Source organism: Cupressus sempervirens, chromosome 4 (genome assembly GCF_028749045.1).
Source record: "Cupressus sempervirens isolate cs-2001-9-10 chromosome 4, ASM2874904v1, whole genome shotgun sequence".
NCBI lineage: Eukaryota > Viridiplantae > Streptophyta > Pinopsida > Cupressales > Cupressaceae > Cupressus > Cupressus sempervirens.
Genome location: NC_143121.1, coordinates 692,054,312 through 692,078,136, shown reverse-complemented (window position 1 = coordinate 692,078,136; position 23,825 = coordinate 692,054,312). Strand labels below are relative to the sequence as shown.

General features: G+C 34.3%; 1 pseudogene; it reads left to right on the top strand.

The window, feature by feature from the left end:
* Positions 1 to 1,828: 1,828 nt before the first annotated feature.
* The window catches only part of LOC149563170 (serine/threonine-protein phosphatase PP1-like), a 70,733-nt pseudogene continuing 48,736 nt past the window's right edge, over positions 1,829 to 23,825 (top strand).

Sequence of the window (23,825 nt, the reverse complement as noted above, 5' to 3'; positions counted from 1 at the left end):
TAAATATAAAGTCATTCTACAATAGTCCCTGATACGAATGTCATAGTCATTTGTGGAATTCATCCAATGATCTTCAATGGTGTCCTCATGGTAGAACTCTTTTCCTGCCAGAGTTATATTCTTCGAGGGGATAGTTCTCCCATTCCCACTTGAAAGTCAGGATATCCTACTTCCTCTTTACCTGGTATGCTCCTATTACAAATGGCCAATCCCAACAAGGTCTTTGTTGTTTCTTGATCCTCTCATAAGTTGACTCAATCTACCAAGAAATTTCCATTAGAACCAACTTGTCACTTGGGTACCTTGGAAGCTTCTTTGGATGGATAGATGCACCACCAACCCAAATGTATGTGAATGTCCAAAACTGGATAAAATATGCACTGAGAGCTATGATCTGTGCCTTGGCCTCATCAGATAACCTCTTTCCATAATCACATTCGATGAATCGAATGATGACAAAGATAAAGACATCATTCACAATCCTGTACTCTTTGCTTTGTGGTGAGAGCTTCTTCTTAGCTAGCTAAGGATAAACTATATACGACCATGTGTTAGGGTCCTACATACTGCCCTTTTTGTACCATTTGGGATAGTTAGTGGCTCTTGCTACAAGTAGATATACCACATAAGAAGTCATATAAAATTTCTTCTTGTCCTTTATTGTCTGCAACTGATCACACAAGTTCTCACTAAGTGTGGTGGCCCAATCTAGTGGCATTTTTGTGTGTCTGATGGTTTCAATGAAGTTAACCATGAATGGAGCGAGATGACCTACTATAGGCAATCCCATAACTCTTCTCAGAAGAATGATTGAATATCCAATGTCATCCTTCATGTATCCTCGCGCCATATCTACTTTGTTGATTGTCTTTCCCCGAGATGGCTTCTTAATGAAATATGAGGAATATATGATGTCCATGGCCTCTTGGTGATGATCCTTATGCCACCTCTCAGCTACTTCATATGAAAGTCTGATAAATTGATCAGCTCTAGGTAAGTGAAAAACTCTCTCGATATTATCAGGTCGTAGATCTAACACCACTTCTCCAGTGATGCTCTTTACCACCCTTTCCTAGGGAACAAAATGTTGAGATAAGGTCAAAATCAATTCAGCTGACTAAATAGTCCCAGGATGTGATGCTGCATTTACCAATCCAGATCGGATTAAGGCGGATCTCAAAAAAGATCTTTCAGTTGGGTTGTTACAAACCCTCAAAAATTATCCCAAGTCCGTGTGTCCAAGTTCTGTGTCTTTGATCTCAAAGTGTTCATTGTGCAATCATGACTTCAAGGTTATGCCTTGGAACTTGTACACAACTGGCTTTGCTATTGATCTGGATGTGGATGCCATTTGATTATATTACCTGTACATCACAAAGGGAAAAAAAAATGATTAATCACTAGATACATATAAAACATTTTAAAAAAAAAAAAAAAAAAATGATATTCTAAAATTTATTTTACTTCTTGTGATTTTATTTTTATTTTTATTTTTTATTATTATTATTTTTTATTTTATTTTTAATTTTTATTTTTATTTTTTGGGTTTTTTAGATCATATAAAAATAAAATAAATTAAAAAATAAAATTTAAAAAGTGAGGAGGGCAAAGGCAGAGGCCGTTTGTGGGCCAAGAAGGGTGTAGCAGAGTCTGCACGTGGGCATCTAGAAGGGTATCGCAGTGGAGCAATGTGCGCGCAGCGGCCGTGTGCGCCACGCATCCAAAAGGGTGTCACAACTGCGTGCACAGCCCAAAAGGTGTGTGTAGCTGCCACGCATGTCGCACGTCCAAAAGGGCGCTGTGAAAAAGAAGTGCACGCACAGTGACCATGCGCACCATGCATCCAAAAGGGCACCGCGGCAGAGCGACGTGCATAGTGATTGCACGCATCGCACGTCCAAAAAGGGCACCGCGACGAAGCGGCATGTGCGCGCAACCCTATAGGCATGTGGTGGTAGCATGTGAATGGAGGGGGGGAAGGTTTCTTACCTTCCACTCTCAGCTCTAAGAAAAATGAAGTGAAGAAATGACAATAACAAGGGGGAAGGGGGAGGTTTTATAACCCTGTTTCCTTCCTTGTTTTTAAAAAGCGCGTGCGCTTCGATATGCACACGCGCGTGGAATTTTTGTTTTTTTTTTAAATTTTTATTTTCAATTTTTTTATTTTTTTAAAAGTTTTTAAAATTTTTTTTATTTTGTGATTTTCAATTTTTACTCTAACTGATTTAATCGAGACTTTCTCCTTCTCCTGATTCCCGAACTATGAGTCCAAGAGTCGGAAGAAAGTAGGGGGTTCCCATTCCTAGTGAGGAATGGGGCATGTGTTGTGGATACCACAACAACTATCTTGCATGGTCCAAACTTCTTCATCTTCAGCTTATTATATGTACCTATTGGAAAATGCTCCTTTCTAAAATGAACTGTGACTTGATCTCCAAATTGAAATTCCTTATATCTCCTTTTCAAATCTCCCTTAGCCTTATATTGTGTATTCATCTTTATGATGTGCTCCCTCACCTCCTCATGGATGTTCTTCAAATGTTCAACAAAATCTTCTACTTCAGCACTACTTATCTCTCCCTTATCCAACTTTCTCAATTTAGAAATATTTTTGGGACAACTCCCATATGCAATCTGGAATGGTGATTTACTAGTACTCCTATTGATATAATTATTATACATAAATTCCACCTATGGTAAAATCATATCCCATCCTTTTGGTTTATCTCCAACCAAGCATCTCAGCAAGTTTCCCAAACTACAATTCACTGCTTCTATCTGTCCATCAATCTATGGATGATGTGATGAACTGAACTTCAAATATGTCATCAACTTCTTCCAAAATGTATGCTAGAAATACCCAAAAAAATTGGTATTTTGATCTAAAACTATACTCTTTCATAGACCATGTAATCTCACCACTTCTCTAAAAAACAACTTAGCTACATGAACACCATCACTAGTCTTCTTGCAAGGGATAAAATGTGCCATCTTTGAAAATTTGTCAACCACCACAAAAATAGAATCATGCCCACACTATGTCCTTAGTAATCCAAGAAAAAAATCCATGTTGACATCCTCTCACTCCTTTTTCCATCTAACATACTCAACAACTTTGTACAAAATTTGTCACATCTTGCTATAACTATGGCCAGTAATAATTTTCAACAATGAAAGCTATAGTTTTATCTCTACCAATCCTCCACTATGCTTCTCCTTGACGAGGTTCTCTCTCATTGAACTTCTTGGAATGTGCAACTAGCTTCCTTTGAATAACATATTATCTTGGATCATAAAATCTAGCCACTTTGTCCTGTCAAGTGTAATAGGTTCTATACAAGCCTTTTACGCTTCACCAAAATCAAGATCATCTAGATACAATGTACTAAGTTCCTTTAACCTAACCACCTTTATTTGCATTTATGTTAGAAAAAAATTTCTTCTACTAAGAGCATCTGTAGATTTTTTAGACTTCCCACTTTTGTGTTTGAAAACAAATGTATAACTTTGCAAAAACTCAACTCACTTTAAATGCCTTTGGTTCAATTTTCCTTGATTATTCAAATATTGCAAAGCTTGATGATTAGTATATAAAACAAACGCCTTAGGAAGAAGATAGTGTCTCCACTTCTTCAATGCTTGAACTATGGCATAAAATTCTAGATCATAAATAGAATATTTTCTTTTTACATCATTCAACTTCTCACTAAAATAATCAACTGGTCTACCTTCCGGGCTCAAAATAGCTCCAATTATAGTACCACTAACATCATAGTCTACTTAAAACACCTTGTTAAAATTAAGAAGTGCTAAAATAGGCTTCTTAGTAACTTTTTGTTTCAATAGATTGAAACTCTTATCTAATCCTATAGTCCACTTAAAATCTTTCCTATCTCCTCTCATTGTTTCAGTCAAGGGTCCACAAATACTGCTAAAACTTCATATAAAATTTCTATAAAATGTAGCTAGTCCATGAAAAGATCTTACCTTTATCACACTCCTTAGAGTAGGCCATTCAAGGATAGCCTTCACTTTCTTTGGGTCCATTTTTAGACCTTCTCCTAAGACTACAAATCCCAAGTACACCAACTCCTTCTTTACAAAATTTTACTTCTTTAGTTTTATCAACAACTTTTCTTCCCTCAACTCTTCAAACACCTTAAAAATATGAATCAAATGCTCCTCCAATTTCTTACTAAAGATCAATATATCATCTAGGTAAAAAAAGAAAAACTTACCTAGAAACTCCTTTGGTACCTCATTCGTGAGCCTCATGAAAGTGCTCAGTGCATTGGTTAGCCCAAAAGGCATGATTAACCACTCTTATAGTCCTTCCCTTATCTTGAAAGTAGTCTTCCACTCATCACCTTCTCTGATATGAATCTGATGGTACCCACTCTTCAAATCTATCTTTGTAAAATATTGAGCTTTACTCAAATAGTCCATAATATCATTCATCCTTGACAAAGGAAATCTATACTTGATAATGATCTTGTTGATAGCATAGGAATCTATTCACGTCCTCCATTATCCATTCTTCTTTGGTGTGAACACTACTGGTACAACACATGGACTTAGTCTCTCTCAAATCAACCCCTTCTACAAGAGATCATGAACTTGTCTATTTAGCTCTTCACTTTCTGCTGCTATCATTCTATGCACTACCTTGTTTGGCAAGGTAGCTCCTAGAACCAAATCCATCTAGTAATTGATCTTCCTCATTGGGGGCAATCCATCAGGTACATTATCTAATACAATATCATAAAACTCTTCCAACATATTTGCAACTTTTGTAGGTACCTCCTCTACTTCTTTTTTATTATCTTTAGGAATTATAGAAAAATGCATATGCTCATGTTTCATATCTTTAAGAAACTCTTTTCCATCAAAAAAACATATTCTGGTAGCACTACATACCTTTTTCTTTTTTATCCTTCAACGGCTTCAACTTATGTTTCACTCCATCCTTAGTTAGAGTGTAGGTATTTGTTCGCCCATCATGTACAACATGTCTGTCAAACTACCATGACCTACCCAACAACATATGACATATGTCCATAGGTATGATATCACATAGTACTTCATCTTAGTAGCTCCCAAACTTGGACTTCACTGAGCACTACTCATTGACCATAACCTTGTGGTCATCTTGCACCCAAGCAATATGGTATGGATGTGAGTGTTTTTGTCTCTTCAATGTCAACTTGGTGACCATAATTTCTAACACTAGATTGTTAGTACTTCCACCATTAATGATCAAATCACAACACTTATCTTCACATCTACACCTTCTTTGAAAAAAATTCCTTCTTTGATCAAGTTCATCCTCACCACTCAGTAGGACTCTTCTATTAACTAGGACTTCTCCTCTTTCAGCATATTTAGAATCTAAGGATCTAGCATCTTCATCAACATGTGCAACTCTTGCCTAACCTTTTATTCTTTTAGCTTTCCTTCCATGGCATTGGGTACATTCAAATGCTCTATGCCCTTCTCCTCTGTAGTGAGAACATTTTTCATGGAAGCCTCCTCTTCCAGATTCTTGTCCTCTACCTCTTCCTCTCTGATCTCTATTAATCTAATAATGGAGATTAGAATTGTTTTCCCTTTGATTCTGGTTGCTACTTCTAGCCTTATCCTTGTTCTTCTAATCATCATTATGGCCTCCATAATATTTTTCACTAGATCTTCCACCATGACCTCTTCCACTATTCTTATTGTCAAACTTTTTGCTCAGTTTATCCTCAACTCTTAGGGAAAACTGGTATGCTTCCTCAATATTTCTCATTCAAACTAGACTTAGCTCATCCTGAATGTTTGGTCTTAACCCATTAAGATAATAGGTGACTTTCTCCTTATCAGCTTCTACATGGCTAGTTCTAATGAGAACTCGGTAGAACTCTTCAGTATACTCTTGAATAGAATTTTTTGCTTGCTTCATTCCTTGCATCTTCTTTAATAGATCAAGGTCATAATCCATAGGAATGAATTGTCACTTCATTTTAGCTATCATCCAATCCCATTTGGTGATTTTTTCCTTTCCATTTCTATTTTGCTCCAACTAAACCTCTTGCCACCGGATCTTTGCATGTCCCTTCAATTTTTCCTTTACAAACTTGACCCTATCTAGATCCTTAATATCTACATACTCAAAGTACTCCTATAGTTCATTGATCCAATCAATCAGTTCTTCTAGTTTAATATTTCTTGAAAATGTGGGAACCTCAAACTTAGGTCTTTTTCCAATCTTGGAGATGGCCCTAAAAAGCCTCTCTTCCTCTGGATTTAGAACTACCTTTGCTTTAGCATTTTCTTCTACTTTGTCTTCATCCTCACTTTTTTCTCTTATAGGAAGATTTATTCTTCTTTGCATTTTTTCTTCCAACACTTGCATTTTCCTTTGGAGGGCTCAGAAACCCTTAGGTGTAACATCTATACCTCTTTCACCATGCTCTTTTCATGGAGGCATTTTCATGCTTCTGTTGAAACCCTAGTGCAAACTGCCTCATAATTGGTGATCTGTCTACATGCTCAACCCAAACCATGGTCTTAGTGCGAACTACCTCATAATCAGTGATCTATATGCACACTCAAGAACTTTAGCTCTAATACTACTTGATGCAGGGGACTCCCCTTAATACCATAAACTCATAACAAAAACAAAGAAACAACAAAAAATGCAATAAACAAAATATGGACTTCTTCTTATCACTGCAAATGCAGAATTATAGAATTCTCAATTACAATATGATAACCCAAATGGGCACCTTCACTATAGTAATCTACAAGATAGTGCAACAAAATATCACCCAGAGCTCTCTTAGACAATGTTCAGACCTTTCTTAAATAGGTAGTTTTATGCCACCTAGGAAGGTTGTAGATGCTCAAACTTAATACCTAGGGCCAACAGGCCCTAACAATACACATAGAGTTGGCCAAATACATCTTTGACAAATTATTTTAGAAATTTTGCTAGGCCAACTTTCAAAGGCCATAACTCACAAACCATTTTTCCTATTGACTATTATAACCACTTTTTAGAAATGCCAAATCTTGATCTATAAGTGTAGAAAAACACTAGTGCCCTTTTGTTGAGTTTTCAGAACTCATTCAGGCACTATAAGGCCTCCAATGGTTAGCTTGAAGATTTTTCTACAATTTTTTCTACTGAAAATCTGCAATAACTTCTCTGATACTTAAGCTGGAGCAATGGGATTTTAATGGTAGGCTTATGTCTCTAAAATAAACCTTCATGTTGAAAATGAGAACATTCTAAGCTCATGTGACAAACTTACTAAAAATAGAAAGTTCCCATAAATAGTAACCACCTTGTCTACTAGTCCTAATAAAAATAAAAATGGATGAAAATAAAATATTTTTTGGGTGATGAAGATTGCCCTTACTCCTAGGATGCTCTTGCATCAGAACAACCTAGAATTTTTTGTAGATCCTACAAAAAGAGACATGGTCTACAAATTATACAAGGCATTATATGGTCTCAAGTAAGCTCCCAGAACTTGGTATGAAAGAATTCATAAAAACTTGATATAGAATGGTTTTCAAAGAATAAATGATAAATGTAGTCTGTATATCAAAGAAGGATCATACAAAAAGATTGTGTTGGTAGAAATATTCATGGGTGTCATTATATTCATAGGAAATGATGACTTGTGCAAGGCATTTTTAGAAGAAATGAGTAAAGAATTTGAAATGTCTATGTTTGGAGAGATAAAATTCATTGTTGGATTGTAGACCCAACAAAAGAAAGATGGTATCTACATTACCCAATCTAAATATATCAAAGAGATACTAAAGAAATTTGGAATGGAAGATTGAAGACCTATTAGAACCCCTATGTCTACTAGACATAAGCTTTACAAAAATGATGATTCCAAAGAGCTAGATCAGACCACATATAGATCAATGATTAAAAAATTATAGTATGTAGTGCATACAAGGCCTAATATTGCATTAGTAGTTGATATGGTGGCAAGATTCTCAACAAATTCCAAAGAAGATCATATGATGGAAATCAAAGAATCATGAGATATTTGAAAGGTATTGAAGAATATGGTTTACAATACAAAATCAGAGGAAACTTAGATTTAAAAGTATTCATAGACATTGATTGGGCAGGAAGTATTGATGATAGAAAAAGCACCAATGGTGGAGCATTCTTTCTTGATAAAAGATAGTGTCTTGGATAAGCAAGAAACATAATTGTATATCTTAGTCCATAATAGAGGCATAATATGTGGTAGTAGCAGTTAATTGTTCTAATATTGTTTGTTTCAAACAACTATTGGTAGGTATGAAGATAGAGATCAAGGATCTAGTAGTTATGTTCTATGATAACACTACTACAATCAATTTATCAAAGAATTCAGTGATGCATACGTAAACAAAACACATTGCTATAAAATATCATTTCTTGAGAGAATTGGTTCAAGATAAAGAAGTAAGATTGGAATATGTGAATACAAAAGAACAAATTGTAGACACATTCACCAAGCTATTACCTAAGGATGCATTTCTATATCTAAGAGGTAAGCTGGAGGTCATTCCCTTATCTGAAGTTCACTAAATGAATTTTAGTGATGCATCAACTAGAGTATGTTGAAGATCAATTAGTTGGTGAAGTATTGACAAGGAAATATTGCAAATGAATCAATACTTAAGGTAAATTGATATTCACTAAATATTGTCTTTGGCATGAGATGTCAAAGAGGGAGAATTTTGCTAACATATCTCATAGAAATTTTGTAAATAGAAAGAGAAAGAGATATAGAAAGGGAGAATGAACTTGGTCTGATATCAAAGTTAGAGTTTGCTATTAGAAGAAGTTTTAGTAGACATGATTTTTTTGATAGAGGGAGAAACTTGAGAAAGGAAGAGTTCACACTAATAGAGTTATTCCTCATGGATGAGAATCAAAATGAAACTATGGGTAATTTCTTACTTTATTCTTGCTCTAAAAATTTCATTGCATTATGACATGTTGGGTTGCCATCAATACCAAAGAGGGAGATTGTTGGAACAATTGATTAATTGTGTAATATCTTTGATGTTACACAAAATTTAATATCATTTCCAGTTAGTGTATGCCAAGCTCACTCAAGCATTCAAGATAACTTTCTATGTCTACTGAGCATTCCAGAGTTTTCCTAGTTCAAAAGACAGTGTCTACCAAGTTCACTCAAGTGCCAAATGAAAGTTTGTAGAAGTTGAGTGTTAACTGAGCTCACTCGATTCATTAAGGAAATATTAGATGGAACTAGTATCAACTAGGCTCACTTGGTTACCAAAGGAACTTTTTGAATTTGTAGGGTTATCTAAGTTCACTTGGTTAACACAAGGAAATTGCTCTAAGTTAGTCTCTATCGAGCAGGGTCAACTAACAAAGGATTTTCATGTTTTGGCATATTAAGTTCAATTGAATTGTCTATTGGCTCTAGTTGATTGAGGAGATGAATATTAATTATTCTAAGTTATATTCTAGCTGACTTGACAATATGAAAGATATAAATATAAGGTCAAGTTGAGAATTAGGAAAAGTCATGCGTGGAAGATAATTGAAGATTTAATGATGCTAAGAGGAAGTGAACCAGAAGGATAAGCATAATATCCTTGTGGAGCTGAAAAGATACATTTGATCAAGAAGGATCAAGTATACAAGCTAGAATTAAGATCTATAATCAGCAATTCATTTGCATCCAAAATGAGGTCATCTCATTATTACTCTCTAAGCATTGTAGTAGTGATCTAAATCTCTTAATAGAGTTGACTTAATAGCTATTTCTAAATCCTCTAATAAGGTGGCATTTCTATTGAATTTTCCAAAGACCTCAAACAAAGCCTCTCCTGACAAGGTCACACCTAATAGTGTGTGTTGTAACTTTTAATAGGGTTGGCTCCTAATAGGGCTTAGTTCAAGAAGAGTTAAAATTAGTAACTAGTTTTAATTGGTGGTTTTTCCTAAATTGGGCTTTCACATAAAATCTTGGTGTCAAATTTTTTTATGCTATTTATCTTATGTGTTTTGCACCTAAGTTAAAGTAATAGTAACATCAGATAACATCTTAAGATTTTCATGTTAAGTATTTGCTGAGTATTTTCAATGTTTACCAAGTTACAACATTTTTCCATGTGTTTGTCAAGCATCAATAGAGTTTAGTTTTCAGAGTTTGTTTTGTACTAACATCTAAGGGATTTGGGATTAATTTTAGAGGTAACTAATTCACCCCTACCCTCTTAGTTACTCCTCTTATATTTTTAATAGTTTTGTCTACTAATCATCAATGTATCAAATTTTCACATCATGTCACTGAGGTAATAATCTATACTAACATGAAGTGCTTTGCCTACTATATTATAGTAGAAGAATCCTTCAACAACCATTGTCCTAGAATTGAAATCGGTACTACCATCACCATCTCTTCCAATACTTTCCATGATCTACATGTCATCCTCACCTCCATATTATTCATTGTTATGATAAAACACTAGGGATGTGGTGAATATAACCTCACATATGCATTTGAAGTTGGTACCTTTTCACTTGACCTCGATACACATGGGTGCCCATCACACTAAAGAAAAAAGAACACCACCCCATAAAAGAAGAATATGGGAAAGTGGGCATTTGTGTCTAATGGCATACTAAATGGGAAAAAAATGGTACCAAACATAAGAACATGACTATAAAAAGAACCACCTCCTAAGGGAAAATATCTCCTTAACTCTTTGAAACACAAATATCCATGTTCCCATAACCTTGCAAGAGAATAATGAGACTATCAAGGAGGTGGCCTTAGCTAATAAGAGAAAATCATTACACAACTGATAGAAGAATATGAAAAATAAATTAAAAATAAATAAAGGTTTTGGCTTTGGATTACCCAAAAGTGAGGGTACAACAAAGAACAACCACACTTTCCTTAACATTCAAAATGAACTTGTGGAAATAAAAAACATCCTAGAAGAAGTAGAAAAGAGATCCTATGGCGATACCCCTGATGACATTTACTTAGGAGGATATTTATCATCTTTGAACTATCCATTCACCTCATTGACCCCCCACTTATACATCCTTAACTCATTGATTGGGACCAACCTAGCATACTCCATATTGATGAATTTTCAAGAGATATTGCACTCCTAAGATTCATCAGAGATGAAGCATCACACTAGAAAGTCAAAGTATATAAATGTCTATGAATGACATCCAAAGGGATACTTTAGGGAGGAGAAAATCTCTAGTCACAAAAGAGAAAATAAAGAAACAAATCATAAAATCAAAGGGTCTATTGGTGAAAACTCCCTTGGGGAACCACTATAATTAATCAAAAAATAAATAATAATAAAGGATATATCCGATAGTGAAAACTTCTCAAATGAACCTAAAGATGGAGATTTCATCCTTCCTTTATAAGACAATAGACCAGAAGTATCATCTATCATCACTAAGGAAACAAATTTGATCAACATCAATAGACTAGAGATCCTAAGGCTTATTCACATCTCCACATCATTATCAGTACTCAAAGTGGAAGCACTTGTTGAAGTAGTAAGAGAAAATATTGGTTTCTTTACATGGTCCTATTAAGACATGTCAAGATTAGATCCAGATCCAGTTCTACATTACTTGGTTGTATATCCAAAGGAAAATCTAGTAAAGAAAAGGTTGAGAAAGATGCACCCTAAGGTAGCCTTGTTAGTTGGGATGCATCTCCAATGTGGTCCCTATTACAAAACCATCCGATGATATCAAAATCTGAACCAAATTAGGAGATTTCAACAAGGCTTTTCCTAAAGATGAATTTCCTTTATCAAATATAGACATGATTGTGTACCTTACAATTGGATATGAGATGTTGTCACTTGTGGATGAATTTTTAGGATATAACCAGATCTACATTGCAAAAGAAGATTAGCATAAGAAAATATTCAAAACCTCTTGGGGCACCTTCTATTACTACATGACATCATTTAGATTAAAGAATGTTGGGGCCACATATTAGAGAGACAAGATAATTATTTGCCATGACTTAATCCACAAAACTCTTTAGGATTATTTAGATGATATATTGGTCAAATTATTTGATAGATTAGATCATATACATTAATTAGAAGAGGCCTTTGACTGTCTAAAAAACTAACATCTCATGTTGAATACAAAAAAGTGTGTCTATGGTGTCACATTAGTGAAACTTCTACGATTCATAGTTTCTTAGAGAGGTATATAGATCAACCCCAAAAAGGTAAAATCTATCATGGGAATGCCTCCTCATAGGAAACTTAGGAAACTAAAAATCCTAGAAGGAAAGTGGAAATTAATGCACATAATCATCTCACAAATTGTATTCAAGTTTCATCCATTCACATATTTTCTAAAAAAGAACCAAAGTTTCAAGTGGGATCCAATCTATCAACATAGCTCTAAAACTCTTAAGTATCTAGAAAATCTACCAATCTTAATGCCACTAGTTTTAAGTTAATCATTGGTCCTATAAATAACAGCTATGCCAACAACCTTTAGGGCACTCTTAGCTCAACTAAATGATAATGGAAAAGAGAGAGCTATATAATATGTAAGCCATACTCTTTTTGGCTATGAACTTAACTATTCACCTATGGAAAAGCCTATTTGATAGTGGTCCTTACCACTCAAAAACTTTTCCACTACATGCTTAGTCACATATTAAATCTCATCTCCAAAATTGACCCATTAAAGTACATGCTCTCATAGGGCATCTTAGAAAATGGGGCATGCTTCCCAGTGAGTCTAACATCCACTATGTAGACTAGAAAGTAGTGAAAGGATAAGCTTTTTGATATTAGTTGGCACATGCACCTCTAGTAGATGACCATCCTTTGATTACAAAATTTCCAAATGAATATCTATCTTTGATAGAAGAAAAATCTCCGTGGACACTTTACTTTGATGGATATTATACATCTACTGGATCAAGAGCAATAATTTTTTTGGCCACCCCTTGAGCTAATTACATTCCTAAACCCTTCAAACTAAGGTTTCCATGCACAATCAACATATTAGAATATTTTTAGGACTTAGAACAACCATTGAATGGAATATTATAGAATTAAAAGTGTTTGGTGATTCCCAACATATCATCAAACATGTCTTGGATGAGTATAAGAAAAAAGATGATAAATTATTTCCCTATAAAGAGATGGTTGAAAATATGAAAGAACACTTTACCAAGATCTAGTTCACATAGATCACATAGCTTCAAAATAAGTTTTTTGATGCTATGGCTACTATCATCTCACTCATGGACATTCCACATGAAGCTTCATAGTATTGATTCCTAGTTGAACAATTACATGATCTCACTTATGAAAATGATGAATTAGTGATGGTTTGCACTCTAGTTGGTCCCCAATCCCCTTAGTATCATGAAATTAATGCTTACCTCAAAGGAAATATCATCTCCCCCCATATTATAAAACAACACCTCAAGCTCATTCATAGATCTTTCTACTACATTATTGTGGAAAACACCTTATATTGTCAAGGTTATCATAATACTCTTTCTCAATGTCTAGACTCAAATGAGGCTGATATGGCTTTAAAGGAAGTAAATGATGGGATTTTCAGTGCCCACACAAGTGGAATGATCATAACTAAGAAATTCTTAAGGGTTGGGTATTATTGGCCCATATTAGAACATGATTCTTGTGATTTTCTTAAGAAATCTCTACCATGTTAGGATCACACTAATCTAATACATGCACCAACACAATATCTACCACCATGGCCCTTTGCATGATGGGGTAATAACACCCCCATATTTTGTTAGATATAAATGGCTCATCACAACCACTCATTATTTCACCAAGTGGGTTGAAGTAGTTTTACTTGTTAGTGCCATGGGAGTCCAAGTTTCTAAATTCATCCTCTACCACATTATTTGGTGTTTTTGTATCCCAAGTTCCACTATATTTTTAGAACATGAGGAAAATTTTGAAAACCTTAATATGGAGGAATTGTACTCCTATTTACACATCCATCACTATTTTACTATCCCATACTTTCCACAAGGAAACATTCAGATAGAGGTAACCAATAAAACCTTACTCAAAATTCTAAAGAAGGTTCTCAATGATTCCTATCATGATTGGCATCTGCAAATCAACCATGCTCTTTTGTCATACCATACCTCATTCCTTACATCCACTAGCACTAATGAGGCATATTAATGTCTCAAACTTGATCTAGTTTTTACATAGTCTGAACTTACTCTTTGAGCCATGTCAAAAACATTTCCAATATATTTGTTTTAAATGTATTATGAACTTATGCTAAATGGAACTAGAACCTATTAAACCTATGGATAGTGGATATAAGATACCTTGCTTAATATTATATATAAAGTGCAATATTTCATATAAATGTTTTAAGCTATGTTTTAATATTTGAATGAGAGTAGAAATGTTGTTTTGTATATGGTTCGAATGTTTCTAATTTTCACAAAATGGAGAAGTGGTGCAAAGAGTGGAGAGAAACATATTAAAAAGGAGTAATGAAGACTAGTCATAGCATGAGAAGTACAAGTCAGTTCCAGGTGATAAGCTACGTCTATGAGAGGAGTTATTCTAGGAGACCCAACTTCTTAAATTATCTATAGACCATTATTCTATTGCTTAATCAATATTCTAAAGTCATGGTTGACATTTTGCATTTTTCTTCTAACAATGTTTGCTCCCAATTTCTTTTATGTTATGCTTTTAATAAGTTTGAATCCTCTATATATATGGGGAAAAAATACAAAAAATTTAGAGTGAGTTGAAAAGGATTCTAAAGTTATTTTTTGATCTCTACAAATTATTTAGTAATGTAACAAAAGAAGAGTTCTAATGAAAGAGTGATTTTGGACTACCTATTGTATTCTTAGTTAGTTGAAGCCAACCAAGGGGGCCCACTAGGGAGGTGGAATAGATTTATGTAGAGTAGATTCATTTATTGCAATTTTTTGTTTAAGATAGATTTACTATATAGTCCTACAACATAATTACTATGAAAGTTCCTGCAACACTTGTGGAAAATGATCATAGTGGATGTTTGAATTGTTAATTAGATTAGAATTCTCTTTTCTATAGTTTCCATAGTTCTATGTTGATAGTCTAAGTTTACTATTCTATGTCAGCAATATAGATTCCTTTCATGTATTTTACTTTCCTGTAGCATAGGTGTTAATACTCTTAAAGAAACTTAGTACACATACTGTTCTGACCCATTTTAGTTCCTACATCCCTAGATTGACAATTCAAATGTATTTTCATAATGGAATAGATAGTACTTAAAATGGATATAGCATCATTGTGAGAGGAATAATGGCATGATTATCTTGACCTATTGTGGAAACCTCTAGTTTTGGCATCATTTTCGGGGATGGTGTCAAACTAGGAACCTTCATGAGTCCTCTATTATTAGATTAGTGTTTTATTTAGAAGCCAGAAGATTTAGTGCTTGATTCACAAGTCACCAATTCAATTACATGCATGGAAGAGGTAGAAAATGAGATGAATATGGGAGATTTCTTCCATGGGAACCTATTAATTTGAACAAAGAAATTGAAGAAGAAGTTGCATTGTATTTTTTGGATGCAAGCCCTATTTTTCCTACATAATTGTCCTCAAGAATAGAATCTTTGGATACAAGTGGACTTGAACCTTGTGCTGAAATTTTGGCCAGTTTTCTTGATAGTACTACTCAAAATCCATTAGTTGTTAACAATCTAGTGCCCAATGTTCCTTTTCAATAGCAACCTCATAATCAAATACCTCCAATAATGGCACAACCTACTTTTCCATTTCCTCTCCCAAGCCTTATAACCAATGCTAATCTCAAAAATATACCTCCAAATTTTTTTCCAAAGTTTTATGGGCTTGGAACTAAAGATATTGATACCTTCTTATTTGAGTTTGACATACTTTTTTGTAGCTTTGAACACAACACTGATGCCCATAAGCTCAAATTATTTCCAACAACACTAAAAGAGTCAACTTTATGATGGTTCATGGGTTTAGGAGCCAATGCACTAGGTACTTGGGATGAAATGCAAACTCTATTTTTGGACAAATATAAAGAGTATTACAAAGAAAATGATTCAAGAGGAGATGATATCTTTAGAATGTCACAAAAGGAGGAAGAAACATTGGAAGATTATGTTTCACATTTCTTGTATACAGTGTAGAAGAACCCTCAGCATGTGTTGTCCAAGGATTTGCAAAAGCTAGTGTTTTTGAGAGGTATGAATAATAGTTGTCTAGAAGCATTAGACTTGATGGTTGGAGGAGATGTATATCAATATTCTTAGGATGACCTCAAGAAAAATTTTCTTAATTACTCAAGATCAACAATGAAGAAAGGAAAAGGACATCAGACTACAACTATTAAAGGAATCAGTCAGGGCATTTCAAAGCTCAAGATCTCTAATCTTCTCTTAGATTTCAAAAAAGACATTATAAATGATGTCGCTACACATCTCAACACAATGACTACAAAGTAGAAACATGTAGAAGCTAAGGTAAAATTAGTTGAGTACTACCTACAATGTCAGAAGTAGAAGAAAGATTGCTAATGCAAATTGGTTGCTAATGTGGAAAACCAACATCTTCTAGCTAAGTACATCAAGATAGAGGGAGATGATGAGAAAGTATTCTTTGTTGCTCAATGCCAGCCATGGGCCCAATGTCAAGGTATTCCTTAGAACCCTTTGCAAAATTAAAATCTATATGGTAATCAATGGAAAAACCATAATACCCAAGGTCCTCCACAATATAGTCAACCTAATTGGAATAATGCTTGGCAAAATAATCCACATCAGCCTCAATGGCCTCAAAATTCCCAATATACCTGGCCAAAACAATAGAATAATCAATTGTAGAATCAACATAACCAATAGAAACCACCCCAAGGGAATTGGAAATCTACAAATCAATGGAGAGGACCTCAACAGTGGCCTAATCAAAATACTAGTAATGCACAATTACCACCTCCAATCCAACAACCTAAACTAATACCACCACTTACAAGTCCTAGACCTCAAAAGTAGACCCAATTACCTCCACAACCTTAGCCAAATCCAAATAACCAATAGTCACAACAACTCATGTACTCTGTTGATTCTGAGCAATATCCTACTTACACTCTAAATGTTGCAAATATACATTTGAGATCTAGTACAACCTCACCAGCCCCTAAATTGCCTCTTATAACTAAAATACTAGGTACTCTGGCAGCATTAGAACATGTAGTTTCTAAAGAGGTTGACCCAACTAATGTCACTAGCTCAGCTCAAGCCTAGCTGGTAGTTGAGCCTCCTTTTCTAGAGAAGCTCATACAAAGTAAACTTGCACAAATAGGGGAATAATCTTTTGATATTATTGATAAGTTAAAGAATATGCATGTCCAAATACCCCTATTCTAAGCCATTAAAGATGTTCTTATCTATGGAAAAGCCATCAAAGAAGCCTACCTGAAAAAGCTTGGGAGGAAGAAAAGGGACCCAACTATAGTCCATGTTGTAGGAAAGTTGGTTGGCATTATGTTAGGAAACTAATCATTCCTAAATATTATTATCTAGGAAGTCCAGTTGTGAATGTGATTATAAATGGTCAGTCTATTAAAAATGCTTTAATTGATCTTGGTGCTGCTATAAATATCATGACTAAGGATACTATAAAGAAGTTGAAAATAGAGGGATTGAGGGCTACTTCAACAATTTTGCAACTTGCAAATAGTTCTACTATCACTTCTGATGGGATGATAGAAGACATAGTCATAACCCTGGACTCTTTAAAGTACCCTGTAGATTTCATGATTCTATCTGCCAAAGTTAATTTATCTTGTTACCCTATCATTTTAGGATGACCATGGTTAGCTAAAACTAATGCAAATATAAGTTGTAGGTCAGGGAATATGACCATATCTAATGGTCAAGCAACAAATAAGTTTGATTTATATGCTCCAGCACAACCACAACTAGATTTAAGCACATCTATCTGGCCAAATTTAGGGGATGGAGAAGAAGAGTTAAACTCTATAGCAAAAATTATGATGTTACATAGAAAATATCTTCTAAAGCTATAGGAAGAGGATTGAATAATTTAAAGTATTCTTACTAACACTTATGTGGTAGAAAAAGATGTATCTGATAGTTTCGTGTTAGAATTAACCACATATGAGGAATGTAATGAGAGTTGTATTCTACTCAAGGAGCAAGATATTATTCATCAACTCTTACCATGTGAATTAGATACAAGTCCAATATTTGAAGCTGCTATAATTGAGTTTACAACTACTATTGAGCTATCAAAAGGTCATAATCTCCACATCAATCCCAAATTATTTTCCACATAGATGAAATAGTTAATAGAGTTACTTCAAAAACATGAAAAGGCTTTTGCATGGGATTATGGGGATATGAAAGGGTTGAGTCCTACACTATGTACTCATAGAATATAAATCAATGAATGGTTCCTACCACTCTGTCAACCCTAGAGAAGGATTAATCTAGCCCTTACAGAAATAGTTTAAACTGAATTGCAAAAATTGCTTGATGCTGGTTTTATTTATCCTATATTTGATAGTAGATGGGTGTCACCCCTAGTCATAGTACCTAAAAAGTGATGTAAATGGTGTATTTGTGTAGATTATAGAGAATTGAAGAAGGCAACCAAAAAGGATCACTTTCCTTCACCATTCACTGATCAAGTTCTAGACACTCTATCTAGAAAGAAGTATTTCTCTTTTCTAGATGGGTACAATGGTTATAATAAAATAAGTATTGCTCCTAAAGATCAAGAAAAAACCACATTTAAATTCCCATGGGGTACCTTTTCATATTCTATTTTACCATTTGGCCTTTGCAATGCCCTTGCAAAATTCCAATGAGCTATAATCAACATTTTACTGATATATCACATGACTGTATGGAAATATATATGGATGATTTCACAACATTTGGAGTCACCTTTGAATAAGCTATGATGAATCTTGAAAAGGTTCTCATCCAATGTAAAGAACATAATCTAGCACTTAATAGTGAAATGTGCTTCATGCTCATGCAGGAAGGAGTGGTACTTGGTCATTTCATATCAGCTATAGGAATACAAGTAGATCCAGCTAAGATAGAGGTAATTCTAACATTTCCCATACCTAAAAAACCAAAAGATGTAAGATCTTTTTTAGTTCATGCTATATATTATAGGTGTTTCATAAAAGACTTTAGCAAAATAGCTAGTCCTTTCTATACATTGTTGACTAAGGAAGCTAAATTTATTTGGACACTCGAATATAATGAAGCCTTCCTATAGCTTAAGAAACTCATCACCATGGCACCAATTTTATAGGGACCATATTGGTCAATTCCATTTCATATTCATATTGATGCATTAGACTATGTTGTAGGAGACGTATTAGGAAAAAATCTTCCTAATCTTTAGAATGTTATCTACTATATAAGTAAAATCTTGCATGGACTTGAGTTGAATTACATAGTAACTAAAAAAGAACATTTAGCTATAGTCTATGCATTGAAAAAATTTAGACATTATGTGACTGGATATCCTTTTTTTATTCATACTGATCTCAGCTATAAGGTATTTAATGAACAAACTAGCTATTGCTAGTAGATTAGCAAGATGGATCTTATTGTTACAAGAATTTGATATTACTATTATTGATAAGCCAAGAAAATCCAATATAGTTGCAAATTATTTGTCTAGTTTGACCATTGCTGATGAAGATCCAACTCTAATTGAAGACACCTTTCTAGATGAGTACTTGTTCCATATAGAAACTCATACACCATTGTATGCAGACATTGAAAATTATCTTGCTACAAATAGAATGCCCCCACACTTCTCTCATAAACAAAAGAGAAAGCTAGTAGAGAAATTTTTTCAATATTTCTAGATAGATAACAATCTCTTCTATGTAGGACCAGATCAAGTCATGAGGAGATGTGTTAGGGAAGATGAGATATATGATATACTACATATTTTTCATGATGAACCATGTGGAGGCCATTTTGTAGGGAAAAGAACAACACTAAAGATGCTTACAATAGGATATTATTGGCCAACATTACATAAGGATGTAATGACATATACAACTAATTGTGACAAATGCTAAAGGATGGGATGACCAACCAAAACTAATGAGATGTCACTCACTCCAAAAATTGTAGTAACCCCTTTTGATAAGTGGGGCATGGACTTCATAGGTCCAATTGATCCACCATCAATTGGAAAATCCTTCATCTTAGTATGTACAGATTATGTAAGTAAATGGGTAGAAGTTAGAGAAATGCAAAATGCTAGATATGAGAAAGTAGCTAAGTTCCTATATGAAGAAATATTCACCCATTGTGGAGTGCCTAGAGAACTTTCCATAAATCAAGGAGCTCAGTTTACATCAAACTTGATCATTGATGTTATGAAGGAATACAACATTAGGCACCATAAATTTAGTCCTTATCACCCTGAAGCAAATGGACAAGCAAAGGTTACTAATAGAGAACTAGAAGCCATTCTGACTAAAATAGTGCAAATACACAAGAAGGATGGGACAAGTAGATTAATTGAAGCTATTTGGGCATATCAGACCACATGGAAGAAAAAAAATGGATTCACTCCATTTGATATTTTCTATGGTAAAGTAGAAATGTTGCCCATTGAATTTGACACAAGACACTGTACACTACTCCACTTGAATTCGCTAGATGAAATTTGAAAGAGAGCTTTAGAAAGAACATAAAATATTCAATAGTATTGAAAGTAGTGACATGATGCACATATTAGGAATAAAAAATTTGAACCAAGAGATTGAGCCCTCCTCTATGTTTCTTACTTCAAAGAGAATCCATGGAAATTGTAGACTCGATGGTTAGGGCCTTATGAAATTTAGCATGTATTTGACAATGGTGCAATGTAACTGACAATCATTGATCTTGTTTCGTTTAAGTTACTTGTAAATGGCCATAGGCTATGTCTCTATCATAAGCCATAGACTAAAGCATAGTTCCTATAGAAATTCCAACCAACTAGTGCACTAGCTCTTTTGAACATAGTTCATGTAGGAGAAGATGACAATCTTCTTCAGAATTTTTGGAACCTTCATAATAAAACCTCATTTAAATATGAGGCCCCATTCTTCTATTCACTCTTCTCCTTCTTTATATCAACCCATCTCATTTCTCTATCTACCATCCACCCACTCTCCACATCACCCACACAAGTTATTTTTCTTGCTTTCAATAAACAAAACTGTCAGCACTTTTTGTGGTCATTGGACTTTTCCACCTCATCAACTTACATGCAGATGTACACTCTCAAATTTTTAGGTATAACAATTTCTTTTACTCTTTATTCATTTTTGGAATATAGGTTTCAATATTTATATCTAATATTGCATTATATATATCATATAAGACTTAAGCCAGTTTCTCCTTCCCATGCCAAAATTTTTAAACTAAGGATACTTGTCAAATTTGAGTGGGAGGCCAAGAAAGTGTAGTAATTTCCAAATGTCATCTCCATTTTATCCTAGTCATGTCTACATTAAAGGATGTACTTTGGCGACAGTCTAATAATTTTCATTTCATTAATTTTTAAAATCTTTCTATATCTGTCATACCTTTTATTGTGATTTTTGGGAAAATATCTCATGTACTTGGCATGATTGAAAGGATTAAGAGTTATTATGGAAATACCTTGAGTTAGTCTCAATGTCTTTCATCATTAATGTATCATTATTCTACATGCCAAAAACTAAGGGGTCTTGATTATGAGAAGTGGTAACCACATATGACATTTTTTTTCATTTTTCATAAAGATTAGTTTTGAAGTTAAGAGAAAGAGGGAATTTGCAGAGGTAAGAGGGGAAAAAATTATCACAGTTGCAAGAGTGGAAGCCAGACATTTTGAAGATAGGGGGATAGCTAAAGAGGTATGAGCCAGTCATTCATAATGTTTTACTCATGAACATTGAAGTAGTTTGGCAATTTCATGCTTGTGGCTAGCTCAATTACTTCTTAAAATTAACAAAATCAATGAGGAAGTGGAAATGTAGCTCATGATGACATTTGATGAAGGGGAAGCCTCAGTTTGGGGATTAAGATTGGTTGCTACTAAGGAAAGGATAGCATAGGTTACAAGATTACCAACAATTGGGGAACATTATCCAAATGAACATGATGCCAGGTCTTCAAGGGCACAGTTCACTCAGCAAGGTGACCCTCAATTGGACATTACAAAACAAGGATGTAAGAGGATTTCTCTTCCACCTCCATATCTAGAGTTAGTAACCCACATTATTAGATATTTAACCTATGAAGGTAGGTTTTTGAACTAGTATGCTCATCATTTTAAATTGCTTAGTTGCATAAGGCATAACATGCAAGTCAATGTTCCAAACTTTCTTTATAATATGTTGTGTATAAGTGCTAAGGAAACTCAAAAAGGAAAGGGAAATTATGTTTGTTTCCCATCATGCCCTCATTAAGCTTCTAGTTGAAATATCTCCTATGGATTCCTCCCCTATTTCATGGAAAAAAAATTTTGAAGCCAAGACCTTATAGCCGCAAGCCAACCGTGTTCCTCAAAACCTAGAAAATGAGGAAGAAATCATAAAGCCAATTCAAAATCGAGCTAAGATGGAAAAAGAACCCTCTTTTGATAAGTCTACTAAGCCCAATTTAGATGATGATATGTCAAATTCTTTTGGGGGCAAAGGAAAGCATAAGGTTAGACCTAACCTTGAAAAGGAAGTACAAAATCCCTCTGTTAAGGTAACAAAAAGAAAGAGGTATGTTCCTACAGCAACTAATCCTATAGCATCTACTCTAGTCATGTCTAAACCAAAATGGACCCACAAAGTGGTTGAAGCTGAAGAATTTCCTATATGTAGAAGCCCTCGTATGTGATGTCATGTATCTCCAGCTTCTATTAAAAAACCAAATGCCCCAATTCCAAAGTCTCATATAGAGTTAGTAGTTGAAAATGTCCCAGATGATTCTTCTATACAATTAGAACCCCAAAACATAGAAACACATGAAACTAAGCCTGTTAAGGAGACACCACAAGAGAATCAAGAAATGTGCAAATCAAATCCTACTATTGTTCCAGAAAAAGAACCTAGCAATGATCAACCTATTGTGCCATCAATCCCTAAATATTCTAATGTCTCTCTTATACCTTATAAATCATCTTGGTATACCTAGCATTCCAACAAGTTGCCAGAGAGAAAAATATGAAATCTAAAACTCAAGAATTTTTGACATCAACAAATCAGTCAATATTGTTTGGTCTATAAAATCATTTTATTTTTCAGAAAGCTTTTTGGAAGCAAGAGAGAGACCAGATGCAAAAAGAACTATTTGATAGAGGGAAATTGAATCATTAAAAGAGCAACTAGAAAAGTAGAAGCAACAAATGAATAAATCCTTGAAGCTAGTTGATCAGGCAATGGCCTATAGACCACCCCCAAGGGTGTATGTTATGTGTTTAAAAGAACAATTTTTTGTTATTTTAGTTGATGATGCCAATGATAAATATTGATTGTGAATTTTAGAATGCTCAAGAATTTTATAATGTGTATCAAAATTTTCCCTCATAGCAAAAGAACTTCTTGTGTGAGCTCTATTTGCATAATTTCATAATTCCACAAGAAATAGAGTGGAATCCCCTACTTTAAATAGAGGATGTTCACTTTAGAGCCCTAATGTCATGGATGCACAATGAAAAAAATTATGATAGATAGTTGGATACCTATAGAGATCTTGAAATCTCTAAAC